This window comes from Oculina patagonica, chromosome 14 (genome assembly GCF_052425735.1).
Source record: "Oculina patagonica isolate OP01 chromosome 14, crgOcupat, whole genome shotgun sequence".
Taxonomy (NCBI): Eukaryota; Metazoa; Cnidaria; class Anthozoa; order Scleractinia; family Oculinidae; genus Oculina; species Oculina patagonica.
In genome coordinates, this window is record NC_135771.1 from 8,996,750 (window position 1) to 9,018,600 (window position 21,851).

A 21,851-nucleotide genomic window follows, 5' to 3' on the forward strand; every position below is an offset into this window, starting at 1 on the left:
GGTTTGTTTTCGGCTGCTTGGAAACGACTGATTTTTCTACAGTTTATCTTTGTTATTCCGTGCAACTCCTTTTCTTGAAAAGAAAAGCCAAAGAAAAGCTTATTATTCCCCCATTTATTTGCGAATCTTTTAAATTGATAGCTAAGTGGGTCTCGCATCGTGGACTTTTCGCTGTCAAAACTGTTTTTATGTTCCAAATTTGAAAATAAATTACACTAATTTATTTAACTTCGCCTTATATGAATGATGTTACGGTTATAATTTTTGCGTATAGCGAGCTGATACCAGTCTGGCTCACATTCGATACGACTTTATAACAAGACGATGTTGTATCACATGCAAGGCTGTGATTGGTTCCACGAAACTAAAATCACAATCGATTGACAACAGCGGCACTTAATTGGGTTCCTAAACTTTTTTTCTCTGTGCGTGGGATCAGGAAATAAACAGACACTGCCACTATCCTCAATAGGCGAGAAAGCGAAAACAAAATTAGTGTATCATCACTAAACATAGACTTGAAGGTGAATTTGATTACGTCTAGCGCTGTTCAAGACAGACTAAAATGGCTGGCAAATCGAAACTGACTAAATGAATTAAGGAAAACGTACCAAAAAGCCAGCGATGTTCATTTTAAAGGCGCTTTGTCACGAATTTAACAGATTTTTGAACAGCCAAATATATATTTGTGTCTAAGGAAACCCAAAAATAATGGTCCATTTTTATTAAAAATTGCCATATTAGAGTATTGAAACTGTTAACAAGCGTCTTTGGCTGCGGATGGCTAGGATGAGGGTCTCAATGGGGTTAACCGTTAGCCGTAAAACGGCCAAAAATTTAACCGTTAGGCGTAAAAGTTGGAAAATTTTAACCGTTAGCCGTAAATTATGTTAACCGTAAAAAATCGATCAGTAATTATAAATAAGACAGAATTGATCACTTCATCGTCCCGGAATGGCCTAAGACCTAAAATATGTTTTTCATTAATGGAAATTAATTTTTAACTTTTAAAAACAATGGAAATTAATACTTAACTTATGTTAACCGTAATGGAGATAAATTAACCGTTAGCCGTAAAAAAGCCAAAATTTTAACCGTTAACCGTAAAAGGCACCACCCCATTGAGACCCTCTAGGATGAAAATGGATTGCAACTTGAAAAATTAAGGTTTACCTTTTTAAGTTGTTTCCGCGCGTATTAAAAAAAACGATATTTATAGCCTATTTTTATTTATTTTTTTCTGCAAACTAAGGTTATATCTTCCTTTAGATGTTCAAAGATGATTTTTTTTCACGGGTTTAGTTGCCTACCACTAATTTCCGAACAGTTTAGACCAAAAGTCCACAAAAACCCCGTGATGTAGCTGAAATTTGGGCGGTGTAATAAAGGAGGAAAGAAAGGGATATGATAACATCTTGAACAGTCAATTACCTTACTAAACACTTCAAGATGTTACCATTTTGTACTTCAGTCGCCTTCGTTTTCCTTTATTCAGGCTTTTTTGCCATCTACATGTCAGAAATGTTTTCTCCTCATTCCATGCAACGCGGAAATACATCCCTCTCCCCATCCCCGGCCACACCCACCCTGGGTGGACCCGGCCTATATGTATGGAATTGCCAGTCAGACATGTCAGATAAATGTCCCTAATATCATCTCAGTCTGCTATCTTCTAAGCACACTCTTTTCTCTTCCTTTATGACTGCCGATCTTCTTTCATTTTAATTTGAGGTTTGTGGACTTAAGAAGTAGTAAATACACGAGTAACTTGAAAATGATATTGTTTTTGGCGCGAAACTGATCTCTGTTACAAATTTACATTGCAAATTATTCCAAGAACACGCATGCTGACGCTGATAATTATTCATCACACGTTCATTTTGACATCACCTTCGCTGGTTCCTGCTCCGTTATAAATGTTTCTGCAAAGAAAAAGAAACGTTCTCCAGCCTAAGCTGATAAGCAGAAGGTTAGTACAAGTAACGAAATATGCTATGTGGCTAGGGATCGATTATGGGCTAAAACATCGATATTTTCAACCTAAACTGGCGTCACTTTAGCTCAAGTACAATACACGTGTTTAACTCTGGAGGCTTATTCCTGCTCGTTTGTTCTCAGTTATTACAGCTTCGTGGGTTTTTAGGTTGACAGATTGACAAAAATCATGGCTGAATTGGTACTTTTAAAAGTTATACATGAGACGTTTGCCTCCATCATATCCACCGCATTATTTGCGAGAGAAATATTTATGGCGGCTGGAAGAGAACTTTGTATTAATTGCATAAATTCATAAGTATTTGTAAGGAAAGTTTCTTTTTCTCTTGGAGTATTAGAATAACTGTTTATCCTTAATGAAATAGAATACGAGTGATTGTTACAAAGACAAATCCACCTAAAGTCCGTAGTAAACGTTTCCAGTACCCAATACGCATTGTCCCTTACATCGTAGCCATGAAATTTCGAGAAAAAATGACACTAAGTCTTCACTGCAATTTTAAGTAACAAACACTAGTTTATTTGACGGTTAAATTCTTGAACTAAACCCCCGGGACTAAACCTCGCCAACTTCAAGGGAAATGTTCTTACTCTCTTCACAAGCGCTGGTACGCTGACCTTGAAATCACTCGGTGTTTTTTTTTCAATTTTAATGCGCTAAGGGTGTAAAATTTTGGCAAATTGTTGTTAAAAATATATATTTTTTCCTTTAGGCTTGTAAATAAATACGAAGGATGTTGACGGTGTGAATTCACTGATGTCATCATTCATTTCTGAGGCGTCCGCATTAGAATGGCACCTTGAAGGTAAGCAGCACTTTGTAATAGCACTGGAGATGCATTTACATTTAGCATTTCACAAGGCGCTTCTCGTGGTTGTTGGTAAAACCCGTGACGGTCAAAAACCCGTGACGGTCAAATTTGGAAAAACACGTGACGGCTATGTCCGTGATGGATCCGTGACGGATACGGATTCTTACATATTATAGATACTTATAGATACAGGCTATAAGACTGTTATAGATACTTATAGATCTCCCTGTTTAAGACTGTTATAGACTGATCAAAGGAGAGGAGAAATGAGTCATTGTGAAATCCGTGACGATAGAAGTTCCGTGACGGTTTTAGTAGTGACTCTCCCTGTTTAAGACTGTTATAGATACTTATAGACTGAGTCAATTTCGTGAAATCCGTGAACTAGAAGTTCCGTGGTTTTAGCAGTGACTCTCCCTGTTTAAGACTGTTATAGACTGATCAAAGGAGAGGAGAAATGAGTCAATTTCGTGAAATCCGTGACGACTAGAAGTTCCGTGACGGTTTTAGTAGTGACTCTCCCTGTTTAAGACTGTTATAGATACATGTATTTCAATGGTACGTGTTGAAAGCTGTTATTTTGTCTTTTTGTTTTTTTTTTTTGGGGGGGGGGGAGGTCGGGGGTGGGGTGTTTGGGTATCTAGGCAACAGTGAAATAAAAAGAAATGTATGACGGTACAGTGGGTCCTGTCCAAATAGACGTTATGAACCACTTCTCCAAGTATCGATCAGTTCTGAATTGGAAAGTTTTGATCCCACAGTCCACGCTTCAAAATCGCGAATACACCAGACAAAACTCTTTCCAAAAATTTCGTGATGTCCAGGTGTCATATTGATAGAAAAGAACTATTCACGAGGTTATTTTCTTAAATTGTTTTCATTCGTTTTGCAGTTTCACGGTACAAGTGAATGCCGATCCTTTACCATGGCAACAAGGACATCAGTTATGGTGAGTTTGCAAGTGTAATATTGTAATAATCGTATTAATCTGTGCTCGGTGTAACGTAGTAAAATCTTTTCAGATTAATTAATTATAAAGGCGTTGAAGCTTTTCTAAGGCGAAAGTGAAATAGGCAATACTTAAATGTTGGATACTGAGTCGAATCGTTTTTTTTGTAAGGATGAATTTTAGAAAATTATGGGCTCACAAAATTCAAAACCGTATAGATCGAAAAAAAATGAAAAAAACATTGGTGCGAAAAATAAGAGTTATGTTAAACAAAAAGGATGGTCAAAATTGTAAAATATTAACCCTCGTACAAGGGAGGGGGGGGGGGTGGATGGAACCCCTCCCCAGAGTTTTCGTTCTATTATGGCGCAGCAACATTATTTTGAACTGAGAAGAAAGCCCTTCGTTTACTCTACAAGATGACGCAATTTTAATTGGCTGTGAAGTCATATGACGTCACGTGACGTAATAAGAGCCGCCGTCGGACCGAGTTGGATTTCACCATTTTCTTAGAAAGTCAGAAAATGACAAAATTTGATCTAAAATCATACCAGAATGCTTATGGAATATAAAAAACAACAAATCATGCTTTTCTGTTTAAAAAAAAACTGGAAAAATTAAAGAAAAATATAAGAATTAACGATTTTGGGCCAGACCTGCCTGTAGTGATGACGTTGCCATGGCAACGCTAAATATCATGGACACATTTTTGACAAATCAAAATTTCCACAAGGGATGAATGAACAGCTACTGAAAGTTTTAGCAATGTAAAATAAATCCCTTTTCTCAAAATTTCGAAAAAACCTTATGTTTGAGGGTTAATACAGAATGAAAAAATCGTGCATGAAAAGTGTGGGCTAATTTTTGCATTTTTTGGCCCATAATTATGAACCTTAGGTAGACAAATTAAAAGGTAAATTGACCACCGTAGCGAATTTAGAAAGGTTCATAATTATGGGCCATCTTAAAAAAAATAACTCACACGGCTTTTCAGCCGACTTAATCTGTATTAATTTTATTTTAACCATCCTTTTTGTTTAACATTACGCTGAGTTTTAAGGCGTCAGCTTTCTAAATTCGCTAGGTGGTTAATTTACATTTATCAACTTCAAATTCATAAATGGTTTAAAATTTGTTCAAAAACTTATAACTTTGAGACTTAGGTCCTTTAACTTGGAATGATCATTCATGGAAACGCTGTTATTGCCAGTGATCTAATTTTCCTAATAAAAAATTGCTATATAATTTTTTTTAACGCGGGCCAGTGTTTTCATAAGGACTTAACAGTTTGGCTGACCTTGAACGACCTTTAATAGGCCCGATTAACAAAAGCCGCCATATTATGATGCAAATTATTATGATGCAAATTACCTGCGTTATTTTTATAGAAACAAACAATTTGAAAAAGGACAATAAAAAGTGTCTCCCGGGTTTTTTTTTTATATTTCTTTTTTTTTTTTTTTTTTTTTTTTTTTTTTTTTATCCCCCCCCAAACCTTAAAAAAAAATTTATAAGAGAAAAATTTGTATTTATTTTTCAAGGTTTTAATATGCGGTTTACAGTGTATTTGAAATTAAGGATAAAGATCTTGCCTTTACGTGCAAAACTAAAATGCAAACTAACTAGAAAAAAATGCAAAGCTTTTAAGCTTAAAAGTGCACATCTGCCTGGCAATTTCCCCTTTTTTAAGTGAAGGAATTTTTTCAATATGATACTTTTTTTTTATAAGAACCATTGTTATAAGAAAATCGAGGCTGAAATTTGCCCAAAAAATCCTCAGGCTCAGCAAATTTTACGCGTTCTTATAATTAAAAAGAGTGTACTTGTTCCATGGATGTGAACAAATGAAAAGATAATCAGTTACTCATGGACAGGTTTTCTTTATTTTTTCTTAGACAGTCCTTCGGATTCTGATGGATTATTACTCATGGATTCTCGTGGATGACAGATGGCTAGCTGTTTACATGAAGTAGATTCTGGATCATGCTTGTGTGATTTATCGTTAATTAGGTAAAGAGCAGTAATTTATATCAAGACAAATGCATAGGTACAATAGCCTTTCAGTTCTGAAAATGATCAAAATCCATTTTCTCCTACTTAATCTTCAAACAGGCAAGCGATGAGTAGATTTACGACACGAGAACATTGTCTTGATATGACATCAAATTCTCATAACTTATGTTAAAGGAATTATACGGCAATCAGTAGGAGAATTGATCTTTTGATCTAAGAACAGGAAAACTTAAATAAACGCGCACTCGTGTTGTTGAAGCCAAAATGAATTAACATTTCGTCAGTTAATCTTTTTTTGAAGGAGATCTCTTTTATCATTTTACGAAACAATTTATTGGGATTATTTTAACTGTCTCCATCAATTTTTTACATTTTTTTCCTTGTTTACAATGTTATTCAAGTGAAACCAAAGTATGCCTTGCAAGGATTCACGAAATCTTCTCATACAAATTTTAAGCTATTATCACATTTCGTCAGTTAAATTAACTGTAAAAGATGTTTGATCATTTTACGACACTATTTATTGAGATTATTCAAATTTCTCAATCACTGATTTACATTTTGCTTCTTGTTTACAATCTAATTTGAGTGACACCAAATTAGGCCTTGCGAGCATTCACGAAATATTCTCAAACAAAGTTTAGCCTATTACTATTTCGGAAACTAAATTATTGAACGGTAAAAACAACACTAGTTATGACCGAGGTTTCTAGTTATCTTACTTTAGTAGTTTATGATTGATTTCCTTCGATGACATGGGTGCACATTTTGTGTGTATTTAACAAATCTATACCTTTGCGTTTTTGCAACGAAAATTAGATAAATTTATTTACAAAAATCAGAAACTAAAATTTTATGGCACTGCGATTTATACCATTTCGTTAACTTCACGGGTTTTTGATCAAGTGTAATCCTAAACCTTAGAATTATTTCTAGAATTTCAGTATGTCATTTTTGCTTAATTTTTACCATTGTTTTCTGTATACTTAGAAGATAGTCTTGTTTATGAAACTTGATTCAGTGTTATAACACGGCAACTTTTACCTGAATTTGTATTTATAGTTTTTTTTTAAGCGGTTTGTCTTATGGACACTTTAATTTTGTACAAAATTTCTCGCAGAATCGTGTTCTAGTTTCATACTTAGTTTCTGTCAAGTGACTTGTTCAAGTAGCATATTTAGCAAAATCGTTTCGTTTTATTGCTGTTAATTTTTGTAGTCTTATACACTTGTTTGTACTTAGAAAATGTAGTCAATTGATATCACAACTTGTATATGTTTTCTTGTACTTTTAATAAACTTGAAATAACGAAACAGTTGTAATCAACAAATGAGTCTGGCTTTATTTAACATGAGAAAGACAAAAAAATATTGCGCTTTTAAAAGGGGCCTGGAAACTAGTCAGAATGTAGGCTATCTCTTTTACTATATTTTGACTATGAAGGGCTGCCAAATGCGGGAAAATTTTCTGCACTTTTAAACGGAGTCTAGTAATAAATCAAAATAAATGCTGTCTTTTGTTGGGTAAAATTTGTTTGCAAACTGCAAAGATTTTTCCCGCCAAAGACTTAGTTTATTTTTGACTTGTTACAAGACTCCATTTAAAAGCGCAGACTTTTTTCCCGCCAAAAGACTTAGTTTTTTTTTCTACTTTTTTAGGCTCCTTTTAAAAGCGCAAAACTTTTCCCGCCAAAGGACTTGTTTTTTTGCTTTCACATTTTTCAAAAGCGCAATTTTTCCCACCAAAAGACTTGACTGATTTGTTATTAAGCTTTCAAAGTGCGTATCACTTTTCAATGAAATATTTTTCTTGCACAACGTTTTCCTTGGAATAAGTAAATGTCCAACAAGGCTGCTAGTTCTTTATTGAATTCATCTGTACTGATTAAGCACGAAACTCGACGAAGAGAGCTTGCGGATCTTCAGGGCGTTTAAACAGCGCCATAAAATTTCTTCACTCTGCAAGAAAAGCGGAAGTCAACATTAGAAATATCAAATTAGCAAGCTTGTTACGTGTATACAAACAATTATTTATGATAAACTTTATAATACAACATAAAGGTTTAGAGTACTAATACAAGACAACAAGGCTACAAACATGGTAAGGAAATGCTCGTATGATTGATTATTCAGCCAAAACGTTGTTTACTTCCGCTGGATGATTTTACTCGTCAAGTTTTCTCTTTCTTTTTTCACTCATGCCAAAAGGTTCAAGACCAGAAAATCTATCCGTAACAACGCACAAAGATAACACTCATAATATTTTCAACTTTCTTTTGAATGCTTTCTTTTTACCCCTTATTATGAAAAATTCTCGCTTTTAATACAGTTTTAATTTCATCCCTTTTGTGGCCATCGATAAAATTAATGACAATTTACATAAGCAACTAAAAAAAATTAAATATGCCAACTAGATATACGCCTTGTAAACGATACAATCCAGACATCTGGCAAACAATACAACTTTGCAAATATGCAAAATACACTTGAAATAAAATACCTTATTCGTAGGCTATAGGGAATTGTACCTAAAATTTGCATTATTCCTATCACGTAAAGCTGATTTTACTACGGTTACTTCAATTCACCAAAGAATCACTTCTACGATTTTTGCTCTTCTTGTAATAATTTGTTTAGAATATTCCTTTTAATGTCTCAAAATTAAACGGTCTGATCTATCTTTTAAGAAAAAAAAATACAGATGATATTAGAGGGCAAAATATTGTTCTCGAGCTCGGGATCGCGTAGAAAAAAACAACAACAAACGATCATGATACCAAAATGCTAGTCAAAGACGCTTTTTGGCATTATTTCGAAGAGAACTTCATCGAAGCAGTATTCATCTGCCTTTCCAGTCATCTTATGAATAAAAAACCTAAGATTTGAAATGGTTTAGCGATCATTTGAATCAATAACACGCTTCTGGACTGTACTGATTTAAAAGTAAGGTAAGGTCTCAGTAAATGCATCGAAACATCAGTTAGCTAGAAACGACAAAAACAAAAAATCACATGCTAATAATTTTCGGCTTAAATAAAATAAACCTTTCATAGCCAACAGTAAACTACGGTATATTCGCTGACAACGTCTTTCGGGGAACTACATGAGTGTATATACCAAAACAAAACATTTACAAACTGTGATATCGTCGCGATAAAAATTTTGACATTGCAAGGAGAAGGCCTGATTAATAAGGTCAAGATGGTTTTTTTAAAGCTCTGTACGTTCTTAGACGATTTTATTTTTATAAGCGCGCGAACTGAGCTAAAAAATCGGAAATCCAGCAACACTGTTTTGCAAAAAATGTACACCGAATCGAAGTGAGAACCTATTTCAATGAATTTGCAATTTTTAGAGCCGTTGTTAAAACAATTATTGGCATCGGCTTACGTATTATATGAGGAATTATTCAGATCGAGGAGGGTATTACCGCGAAAAAATCTTGTGTCTAATAGACGTACGTAAATGCACCATGTGCCGATCACAAAGAAATAGCTGTTAAGAGTGTATCCATAAGAGGACCAGGCAGCAGGCGATACAGCTCATATCACCGATTTCGCCCAAACTTAGCATAAATGTTGGGTATGGTGAGCTATTTACTGTGACAAAACATCAACTCAAAATATTTTATTCCCTTCAAGTTATGGCACCTTTTGCAAAAATGGCCATTTTTCACTAATTTATGCATATTTAATTAGCTGACTTTGATTGACCAGTTCCACAAGAAAAAAAGACTTCTGAAAATAAAATTCACTGCATTATATTCTGTGGTTATTAGGCTTTAAGTAAAATAATTCACTTCAACCGTCTGATTTGATTTCTCCTCCTCAAACGGTCTTTTGGAAGGTACACATTTCGTACTGTTGGAAATAGCCTTTAACTAGTGCCCAATATCTCCCATGAGCAACAACTTATATACATTATTCTTACATGGGTAATAAAATCCATCATTAAACTTCACAAAAATGCCACAAAATGTCTGGGGACTTCAATATTTTATTAGTATTGAGGAACTTAACACACGTGACTTAACGATTTCTTGCTATTTCATCAAAATTCACCGAAACACAGAAGCCATTTATTTGCCTCAATTTGGCACAAAATCGGTACGAAATAGCTAATCAAGCATAAAATTATAGATAACAATCAAAATATTGGCGAAGATTGGCAGTTAGGGCATTTTTCGGAGCGTTTTCAGAGCCATATAATTCGGCAATGTTGTGATAGTAAATGTAAAAATAGCAGCGAAAGATTTTCTTCAAAAGCTCGCTCAATTCAACATTTAGGCACATCAAAGTTAAGAAACAAGAAAGTAATACTACATACATGCCACTTATCGACACACAGATGCTTTCTTTTGAAGAATTTGTTCTTCCTCGCTGCACTTCGATCCTTCGATCGATCTCAATTGACATGTACTGTTGCTTTGAGGCGCGATGAACTTAGCCAATACATCGTGGTTCATTCTTCGTGAAAGGTGTAAACAGGTTGTCAATAAAGTCATTCAAAGAGCTGTTTAAAGTTCACGGAAGGACACTTGTCTCAGCCAGTTTGAATGAAATAAATTTAACTGGAAAATAAACAGCCGCCATGTTGTATTTGTACCTTTGAGCCTGCCGTTTCAGTCAGCGGTACGGCCGTTCACTGGGCATCACGCGTCCATCACGCGTGACCACACGCGCGATCATTTTCTTTTTTTCTCCGCGAGTGTTCGTTGGATGCGTTTGTGATGAAAATGAGAATATTTTCAAATTGTCGTAGGGAAAACAATTTCCTCCGCTACAGCTTGACGTGTTTACCGCAATGTGATGCTGAACGAACTCTAGGGTGCTTACCATTTGTTGGAGAGAACCGGTTGAAATGACCACTGAAAAATGGAAAGGCTTCTTTCCAAAATTAGCAAACTAACCGAAATAGATGTCGCTTACCATGTGTAGCTCAGTTTCCTGTTATTTCTTTCCGTTGGTGGGAGACCTGAAGGATGGGAGACTAGAACTAGGAAACCTTACAAATGGTAAGAAAATTTCTGACGTTCCGTCAATCTGCGAAGAGATTTTCCAGAAAAAATACTGTTCCATTTGACTTTCACCGAAACAGAGTTCTTGATTTTTCTGTTCAACGGTCGGCATGCACGGCAACCAAATCAAAATAATTGTTTATGTTCCAAAATGACGCTAAATGGCGGTATAAAACTGCTCCGACGTCTCTTAATACTGCCTTTTTGGGGGTGGCACCCTGAAGAAGGTAGTATTGCCGAAACGTCGGAGCAGTTTTATACCGCCATTTAGCGTCATTTTGGAACATAATAATTATTTTTAGCATAAAAGACGCTACACAGTTAAACAAATCAAAATGTCGACGTCTCCCAGTTACTTTCCAGACATTTGTATTTTTTTATTGCTTGTTCAAATTCCCCTCCCCTGGCGGAAATAGTGATTAATACCGCGCATAACGATTACATTTTTTGACCAAATTCCTCTACCCCCCGGGGCATAAATGGGAAAAAAATGAATAACTCAGCAAAATTGAAGAATAACGTTTACCACGGGATAAATCACTATACGGTGGATAGCCAGGTAGGTTTTGTAATCGTTTCTTGCGCAAGTGCTTTAGTTGGGGGAGCGTCTGTGCTGAACTGAACAAAAGTATTCACGTACGAAATGCCTTTAGCGACGTAGTCTATATGGCGCAGCAAATATATACATATATCTATAAAGGTGTGAATGTAGAGATGTGGATATCTTTCATTAGCACCTCAACACCATTGATCCAAACATCCAGTTTACCATTGAGCGCGCAAGCCAGAATGAGAAAGGTCAAAGCATATCTTTCCTTGACACACGGGTAACAGCTCTCAGTGACGGCTCGCTAGAGGTAGATGTCTTCAGAAAGAAAACACACACCAACAAGTACCTCGACTACAATTCACACAATCCCCTCCAGCACAAAGAAGCAGTGGTGAGAACGCTACTCAACAGAGCTACCAATTTACCATCGAATGAAAGCCTCAAAAGCGCAGAGACGAAACGTGTGGCTAAAGACCTAAGGGCAAATGGGTACCCAGACAGGCTTTTGCAGAAGTGCCTTACAGTCAACTCTCGGCCTGAACGTACGCAAGAAAGACCTGCGAACTTTGCCAGCATACCGTACGTACGCGGTGCCTCGGACAGGTTTGGTCGCGTGCTTAGAAAGTTCAACATCCGCACGGCTTTCAAACCATGCCAAACGCTTAGCCAGATTTTTAAGAAACCAAAAGATCGGCCACAAGACCACCAAAGAAGAGGAATCGTCTATAAGGTCAGATGCAATGACTGCGTGTTTACTTACATTGGAGAAAGTAAGCGCTCTTGGAGCTCACGCGGAGCTGAGCACGATCCCGGTCGCGCTTGTAATGGAGAGTCTGCAATTAAACAACACGCGGAATCAACCGAGCATGACATCCACCCAAGAAATGCCACGATCCTTGAACGAGGAATCTCAAGTTACACCAAGAGACTGTTCCTAGAGTCGTGGCACTCTACGGTGGATTCCAACGCGGTTAACGAAAGGAAACCTCTTTCGCGCGCTTACACTCCATTGTTAAGGAATTAAAGATTGGATGGCGTATTCAAACATGCCTAGCGCGCACTAATATTTTAACGAACTCATTTTCAATACTCTGATGAAGGTGGACAGAGGCCACCGAAAATTTAGTGTTTAATAATCTCAGATCGGATGAATCATTCTCCTGAAAGTAGAGAGAGAACTTGACAACAAAGAATAAAACGGGTTTCCCTCGCGTTGACCTCGAAGAAGACAGAAGACTACCTGTGCTGGTTGAAACATTAGCTAATAAGTTTTGCCGTCTTGCGTAGTCCTAGCCTTGCAATAAATTTGTTTAGTTTTAATGCGGGGTTTAAAAGTCTGCATTCGCGTCTTTGTAACTCACATAGCCACTTAAATTGAGTCGGTGATGAAGAAAATTATCATTTGAAGCCGCAATTCGTCACTTGCAATGCGGGCATTCAGGAGGAAAAATTTGTCCCCATAAAAGCCCTTTTCTAAAACAAATTAATAAAACTGCAGTAATGACGTTTATCGGTAAATGGACAGATGGAGAACTTTGTGGGATCCCGAAAAAGAGAGTGGGTACAAATTAAGTCCCCTAGCTGCCAAAGTGTAATATAATATAGACGATTTGAACAGAAGGAATAGATGTACACAGGCCAGGCTGACAACCTGACCGCCATTTCTTCACCCCCCTCCCCCACCTCCCAAAAAAGACAGAAACAACAAAAAAAAAACAATAAACATACTAGTTTTAACCTGATATAAGATGGAAAAACCTGCTCTGATTATTAAATGGTTTCCGACATTTCAGAGCTCAATTTCAGAGCATCAAAACCGATTGCATCGCATACATTACACTGCATCCAGTGTATTTCTCTTCAACTATTTATCAAAAAAATTCAATGGAGAAGTTGAAAAAAATTCTCACTTTTACAAGAAACGCACACTACTTATAAGGTAACCTGCGATCAGGCAGTAGTAGGGAGGGAGGGTATGATTTCAGGTTACTTATGAGGCTAAGATCAACCCCGATTGTTCAGAGGGTAGAAAACACCATCCGCTACTTATTCCGACGAAAACAAACATTTGCGGAGGAAAAGCAAATGAACACGCGTGTGTATAGCTGTGTTGGGCTATGTATAGGCGTGTATAGCTGTGTAGGGCTAGGCTATGTATCCCCTCTATGAATATCCCAATATAGGATTTAGTCAAACAACTATATGATGACTACACTACGTACTTGCCCAAGTGTACGGCTTTACCGCTGACTGAAACGGCAGGCTCAAAGGTACAAATACAACATGGCGGCTGTTTATTTTCCAGTTAAATTTATTTCATTCAAACTGGCTGAGACAAGTGTCCTTCCGTGAACTTTAAACAGCTCTTTGAATGACTTTATTGACTACCTGTTTACACCTTTCACGAAGAATGAACCACGATGTATTGGCTAAGTTCATCGCGCCTCAAAGCAACAGTACATGTCAATTGAGATCGATCGAAGGATCGAAGTGCAGCGAGGAAGAACAAATTCTTCAAAAGAAAGCATCTGTGTGTCGATAAGTGGCATGTATGTAGTATTACTTTCTTGTTTCTTAACTTTGATGTGCCTAAATGTTGAATTGAGCGAGCTTTTGAAGAAAATCTTTCGCTGCTATTTTTACATTTACTATCACAACATTGCCGAATTATATGGCTCTGAAAACGCTCCGAAAAATGCCCTAACTGCCAATCTTCGCCAATATTTTGATTGTTATCTATAAATTTATGCTTGATTAGCTATTTCGTACCGATTTTGTGCCAAATTGAGGCAAACAAATGGCTTCTGTGTTTCGGTGAATTTTGATGAAATAGCAAGAAATCGTTAAGTCACATGTGTTAAGTTCCTCAATACTAATAAAATATTGAAGTCCCCAGACATTTTGTGGCATTTTTGTGAAGTTTAATGATGGATTTTATTACCCATGTAAGAATAATGTATATAAGTTGTTGCTCATGGGAGATATTGGGCACTAGTTAAAGGCTATTTCCAACAGTACGAAATGTGTACCTTCCAAAAGACCGTTTGAGGAGGAGAAATCAAATCAGACGGTTGAAGTGAATTATTGTACTTAAAGCCTAATAACCACAGAATATAATGCAGTGAATTTTATTTTCAGAAGTCTTTTTTTCTTGTGGAACTGGTCAATCAAAGTCAGCTAATTAAATATGCATAAATTAGTGAAAAATGGCCATTTTTGCAAAAGGTGCCATAACTTGAAGGGAATAAAATATTTTGAGTTGATGTTTTGCCACAGTAAATAGCTCACCATACCCAACATTTATGCTAAGTTTGGGCGAAATCGGTGATATGAGCTGTATCACCTGTTGCATGGTTCTGCCCTGTTCTCTTACGGGCACACTCTTAAGGAAATAACTGAAACATACCTCTCTCCTGTGAGGAACTCCGTTAGGAAACGGTGGTCCCAGGAAGCCACCTTTGTAGATCCGCGTTTGGCGATAGTCACGTCCCACAACATCATATAACCCTGATCTGCCACGCAGTCGTGGATGCCAAAGTTGTTCGTCCACAACGGACGCTTTTAGAACATGTCGTTGTGACGGAGGGTGGGAGTGGGTAGATTCTGCTCGAAATCAAAGGTGATCATATTCACAGCATCTTTGCTCCGATATTTCACTTGAGAGGAACCAAGTACACGGGTCTTTCCAGTCCAGCTGTTTATAGCGGCTCTCTTACTTTCCCGCTTGCATTCAAAACCAGCATGTGCTACCTATTGATAACAATCATCATCATCATCATCATCTCTCTCTTATCATCATCATCATCATCATCATCATCATCATCATCAACAACAACACTATAACAAAATTCTCGAACATGATTGGTTATCAGCAGCCTGATTTGAGCACTAATATGACAGTAACGGTACGCGTCATGCTTGTAATTCGACAGTGAAATAGGACAGTTTACGGGTCATGCCCATGTCAGTGTAATTGGACACTACGCGTCATTTTGTTAAGAGGACATCGTTTAGTCCAGTTCTGTCTGTATTCATACTCGTGATTAAATAAATCGAACGACCGCGTAGCGGGAGTACGATATTGTTAATCACTCGTATGATTACAGACCGAATTGGACGCCACTTAGTCCTATTGCTATTATTTATTACCCGAGGCTTAGAGATTGTCCAAATAGTGAACTGTTGGCCGAAAAGTGAAGCTTCGAGAGCAACTTTAGTTTTGTTAATTACTTCGAACGAAGTGATCAAAGCATTTCAAGGCTCACTGTCTAAGGTCTAAATAAGTAATCCAGGCAAGAAAAATGGCGGACAGTTTCTGAACAATATTAACGCTTTCCATTGGTATAACTTTAAGAATCATAAACAGAGAGATTTGACTTGAGTAATGACCCTTACCCCGATGGAAGAAGTGGGCTGAAAACGGACTGAAAACTAAGTTTAGAGATCATAAAAACATGAACCCTATCCAGACCGTCTATCAGATCGAGAGATCAAAATTTATTCGTTTTTAGACCATAGCTACTAATTTGCAGTTGAAATTGCCGATGGAGTCATCAGCTTTCAAACAGCAGTGCCAAATGAATTTCTTTTTATACTGTTGTCTGTTTTAGGGGAAGCCTCAAGCCAAGTGGCACATACTTTCCGGAGCTAAACCCGTTTTCTGTAGTATTAAGCGGCTAGGAATATTTCTACTCCTGGCCCTTGAATGGGATGCTAGTCCATCGCAGGATACATCCCAGCATTATGTCGCCGGTACCCATTTGTATACCTGGGTGGAGAGAGGCACTATTAGGCCTTTCTCGATTATGCTAGTAAAACTGGCATTTAATTCTACTAGAAATTCTCGCATAAAGCCAAAAAAATGCTAAAATAATGCCTGATTTCCTTATAAAATGCCACTTGAATTCCAAAAAATGCTTTGTTTTATTTCAAACAAAACGTACAAACTCTCACATTATATGCTCATATCAACAACAGGTGATACTTAATAATTGTTTGTTTATAAAAAAAATATAAAAACAATTATTTACAAAAAAAAATAAAAAAACACACACACACAAGTAACACAACGCACAAACAGTCGAAACAGACAGAAAACAATCAAATTATGTAATCAACATTGTGAAACTTTAGGATTATTTATCCTTCTGAGTTTTGAGTGCTGAAAATCTGGATCATAGTCATGAAAAGTGACAGAAAATGCTAGCAATTCTTTTTTGAAGAAAAAACGAAAAAAATGCTCGTTTTCCCAAAAAATGCCGAAAAAAAATGCTAGCATAATCGAGAAAGGCCTAGGCACTATAAGAGCAAAGTGACTTACCCAAGAACACAACACAATGACCCCGGCCAGGGCTCAGACACGGAACGCTTGATCCGAAGTCCGGCGCACTAACCATTAGGTCGCCGAGTCTTTGCTGCCTTAAAAATCCTGACCAAAAAAGAACCAATCAGAACGCGCGGGTTTACTTCAAAATCTCCTTTTTATATAAAAACTGAAATTAAGAATCTTACCTCTTGGTGCTCCTTTAACTCTTCAGCTTTCTCCTTCTTCTCTTTACCCTCTTAACCCTTCACTAGCAAGGATAACTGGTCACATGTAGCACAAGTGTTGGTTCGTGACTGCAAACCGCAGGTTAAATTCAAAATTGAATATTTCCCGGTACTTAATAGGGAAATCACCGGCTTCACCCTGGTAGGAACTGGATTTCTGTTCTCCTGTTTACATCTAAGTGGATATGAGAAAACATCCGTTATCATAGATATATTTTCACCAATAGAAATTCTTAGATAATGTACTCAAATAATGTAATATTTTATATTCGTGGTTCGATTACAATGATCAAATTTTCACCCTTGCAATTTAAGACGTATTATAGAGAATTTAACAAAAGAATCAAAGTGGCGTTTTCCGTTTTCGAATATCTGTTCCACACTGTAGCTCCAGAGATCTTAAAGTCAGTTCACTCGCTCCCCAGACATTACCACGGTTTTAAATGTTACGCCTGGTTTTCACAAGCGAAGCAAGCAAAAGCACAAGCATGCCGCAAGCATGAAAAAAAAAAAGCAATGCGCTTGTGCTTTTGCTTGAGTCGAAGCCGATTTCACGGTGAAATAAGAGCTGTTCTCCTTGCGGTTGTGCTTGCGCTTGTGCGTGCGTCGTTGGTGAAAACCAGGCTTTATATAATTGTTTATTTTTATAGAAACTATGATCCAATGTAAGTAACACATTAGTTTAGCACACGACCCCACAAGTAATGTGTTTAAAATCTGATCGTGTTGAAATAAAGGATGTCATGATGATGATGATGAAGATGGTGTTAAAGCTTATAAAATTTGTATAATATGCAAACCAGGGAACTGATGACGTCATCTACTCGACCCAATATTATGCCAAGTATCAATGAAACTTATGAAAATCCTCACCTTGGGGCTAAAAAAACTACATCGAAGCTTTGAGCCTCCTTAAACCGTTTCATAGGAAGAAGTTGAGTGACACCTTAATATTTTGGAACTCCGAGATGACATTAATTTTTTGTTCAATAACGATTTTATAATACCATCGTTGTGCTATCAACTAACACAGAATGGGCATGAACTACCGTAAAATTCCGGTTATAAGCCCTGGGCTTATACAACTTCATAAGGGTTTTGGGTGGGCTTATAAGTGGAGGGGCTTATATCCGGGAGGGCTTATAAGCGGAATAAAAAAAAAGGTTTCGAAACGAGCCACAAGAGTGTTGATTGAAATACGTTTTCAAGTTAAAAACGCATAATAAAGCAACATTTAGCCCTGTTCAGTACGGTCATCCGGCAGAGAGGGGCTTATATCCGGAGGGGCTTATAATCGGATGTATTTTTTTTTGTTTCCAGGTAGATGGGCCTATAACCGGGAGGGCTTATAAGCAGGGGGGGGGGGGGGGCTCTATAACCGGAATTTTACGGTATAAAAGAACAGTTAAAAGCAAAGTAGTTTCTCTCCCACTCCTAACAAGCCCCTTCCTGATTAAGTTACCTTTATTTCGCCATGATTTAGCTCAACTACAGGCGCTATGTTATCGGGTTACAGTCAGATAATCTTTTGTTTGTGTCATGCATGTGTTCTTCTAAACAACTTTTCTTACAATTACAAATATTGCTTAAAACACTTACCATTACAGTCCATCAAAAGCTTGATGTGCAAATCCCGCCATGCCTTGTTTGCCAGACTTGGATGATGTTCTTTAAAGATTTCAGTGTAGGGTTTGCCTTGGTAATTCGAAAACAAAACCAGAAAATTAATCATTTCACTAGCAAATAAACAACAGACAATACATACATTGTGAGGCGCGGTGGCCTAATGATTAGTGCCCGGACTCCGGATCGAGCGGTCCATGTTCGAGCCCCGGCCAGGGTCATTTGTGTTGTGTGCTTAGGAAAAGCACTTTACTCTCATAGTTCCTCTCTTCACCCAGGTGTATAAATGAGTATCGGCGAATTTACTACTGGGGGTAACCCTGCGATGGACTAGCATCCCATCCAGGCGGGTGTAGCAATTACCCTAGCCGCTAAATGCTTCAGAAACCGGAATAGACGGGATAAGCTTAGGGCTTTCCACAAGTTGCTCGAGATTTCCCAAAAAGTTGCCCGTAATTTCTCAAAAAGTTGCTCAAAAGTTGCTCCAAATATCCAAAAAAGTTGCTTCTGGTAATAAAAGTTGCTCATAAGTTGCTCCAAAAACTCCAAAATGCTGCTTCTAATCAAGAGAATTTCTTTAAATATATGCTAATTTCCCTTTGAGGGTAAGATTTCTAAGCAGTTTTATGCAATTTAACAGCAAAAGAAGTATCTAAATAACATCTTAAGGGGAAAATTTGTTAACTAACAAGAATTTCGTTAACTGAGAAAAATCGTGAAGATATCGATGACGTCATGTTTGCTGGCGAGTTTTGTAATGTTATAATGCAGAATGAGCCGAAAGTTGAAACGTCTTTAGATGTTCCTCGAAAATGTTCGGCAAACTTCGTAAATCTTCGGAAACGTTCGTATGGCCTTTGAACAACACTCGGATAATCTTCGGAGATCTTCGGTCTGAAAATTGCTCAAAATGCAACAAGTTGCTCGAGAGGAAAAAAGTTGCTCGAAGGGGAAAAAGTTGCTCGAAACATGAAAAGTTGCCAAAAAGTTGCCGAGCAACTTGTGGAAAGCCCTAGATAAGCTCCGGCCTGATAAGCCACTTGGTTCGACAGCAGGCTTTATCTTTTTACAATACATAATACAATACAGTATAAACCCGCGAGTAAGAACCTAATATTTAAGAACCTGTTAGGCTAAAATTTGCGAACTAGATACCATTTTTATAAGAACCTAATTAGCCTGATACGTAACCTAGAAGCCTTATTACCCAAGATGCAATGTAATGTAAATTCATACAAGAAAAAGGCCAAATACCACTAAAATCTCTATTTAATACATTGAAACTTTTCCACAGAAATTGTGAACCTAAAAAAGAACCTAATTAGCCTAAATTTGTGTTAATAACCCTTAATGTAAGAACCTGTTTAGGATAATCTAAAAAACAATAGGTTCTTACTAGCGGGTTTTTACTGTAGTACACACAAATACGAAAATTAATGATGCTCACCGCCATCAGTGCTGCAACATCTTTGACTCCTTTAGCGAAGCTGAAAAGAAAAAGAAAAGCAATGTAATACTTCGACATTCCATTGCCAACAAGGGAATCCTGAGGTCTCAGTTAAAGCTACGATAATCAAAAATTGAGAACGAATAGGGCGATCCGGCTTCGCCGACGTAATTGTTTACATTTTGCCTCATTAGCATACGACTTTGAGTAGAAGAGGCATGAAGCTGTATACAAATTGACTCCAGCTCTTTAAGGTGGCTCGATCGGATTTTTGAGTGACGATACCTTTCAACTTTGAGCAACTTGTACGCCACCGTAAACAATCCGACTGAAAATCGATCAGTACAGCTGTACTAAAGAAAGATGAAAGTTTCGAATGAGATAAGTTTCATCGAAATCGGAGTAACCATAGCAACATAATGACGTCACCACCCATTTTACATGAGACCGATTTTCTTGTAATAGAGGGATAATTTTGAAAAAAGGCTTCTAGATCTTGGACTTGACATAGTTTTCTAAAGGTCTGCAAAATTTGAAGAATTTCTATGAGAGCGTTTTCGAGAAAATTTTGGATGAAGTTTTCAGGTGCTAAAATACAACAAAAACAAAGCAGTCTTAAAACATTATTGAGAAAACGTTCACAAGGCCCGATCAAGTAACATTTTGGCCTTAAGTGAATCTTGTACGATCCAATTACCTTGGAAGAAAATCTCAGAGAAATCGTTTCATTTGATTTCTTGAAATATCGGCTTGAATATGAACTGGTATGAAGTGTTATTTCGCTCTTTTATCGAAAAAGGGCCTTCGCTTACTAAAATGATCGCAAAATAAAAAGCGCTCGATAGAATTTTTTTAAACTTGGCAGTCAAAAAGAAAAATAAGTTTGTAATGAAATGTCCGATTTTCAAAATAATTGAAACATTTTAAGGCAGTTAATTTAAAGCCTTAACTCAGGTAAACATTGCGCTGTTTTTCACCCTACATCGGATCGCTGCCTCATTATAAGTCTCTATTGTGTCGTGCCCCGTGCATTTGTAAATTTCAGCACATCTTGAATATGTATAACAGCTGCTTGTTTTCCGAAAACTGCACAGAAACAAGCTAAATTAACAAGCCAAAATACAATAACAACGAGGAATAGGCTAGTAAAGCACTTGTATTATCTTCAGTCTCCTAATAGTTTCAAGGCCAAGGCAGAATTGTCATAAAAATCTCCACTAATAAATAATTAGTGATTCATGATCTACTGGAATTTACAAATGCACGCGGCTTGAGACAATGGAGACAGATAATGAAGCAGCGATCCGATGTAGGGTGAAAAACAGCGCAATGTTTACCTGAATTAAGGCTTTGAATTAACCGCCTTAAAATGTTTCAATTATTTTGAAAATCAGACATTTCATTACAAACTTATTGTTCTTTTTGACTGCCAAGTTTAAAAAAATTCTATCGAGCGCTTTTTATTTTGCGATCATTTTAGTAAGCGAAGGCCCTCTTTCGATAAAAGAGCGAAATAACACTTCATACCAGTTCATATTCAAGCCGATGTTTCAAGAAATCAAATGAAACGATTTCTCTGAGATTTTCTTCCAAGGTAATTAGATAGTTCAAGATTCACTTAAGGCCAAAATGTTACTTGATCGGGCCTTGTGAACGTTTTCTCAATAATGTATTAAGACTGCTTTGTTTTTGTTGTATTTTAGCACCTGAAAACTTCATCCAAAATTTTCTCGAAAACGCTCTCATAGAAATTCTTCAAATTTCGCAGACCTTGAGAAAACTATGTCAAGTCCAAGATCTAGAAGCTTTTTTTCAAAATTATCCCTCTATTACAAGAAAATCGGTCTCGTGTAAAATGGGTGGTGACGTCATTATGTTGCTATGGTTACTCCGATT

General features: G+C 37.0%; 1 protein-coding gene and 1 long non-coding RNA gene across 2 annotated transcripts in view; one reads left to right on the forward strand and one right to left on the reverse strand.

The window, feature by feature from the left end:
• The window catches only part of LOC144639170 (uncharacterized), a 95,060-nt gene that overhangs the window by 5,916 nt on the left and 67,293 nt on the right, over positions 1–21,851 (forward strand). The window lies entirely within an intron of this gene.
• LOC144638517 (uncharacterized) lies at positions 7,659–16,957 on the reverse strand. The gene is made up of 3 exons (XR_013567962.1): positions 16,847–16,957; positions 14,742–15,085; positions 7,659–7,727 (listed from the first exon to the last, which is right to left on the reverse strand). It is a non-coding gene; the product is annotated as an uncharacterized LOC144638517 (long non-coding RNA).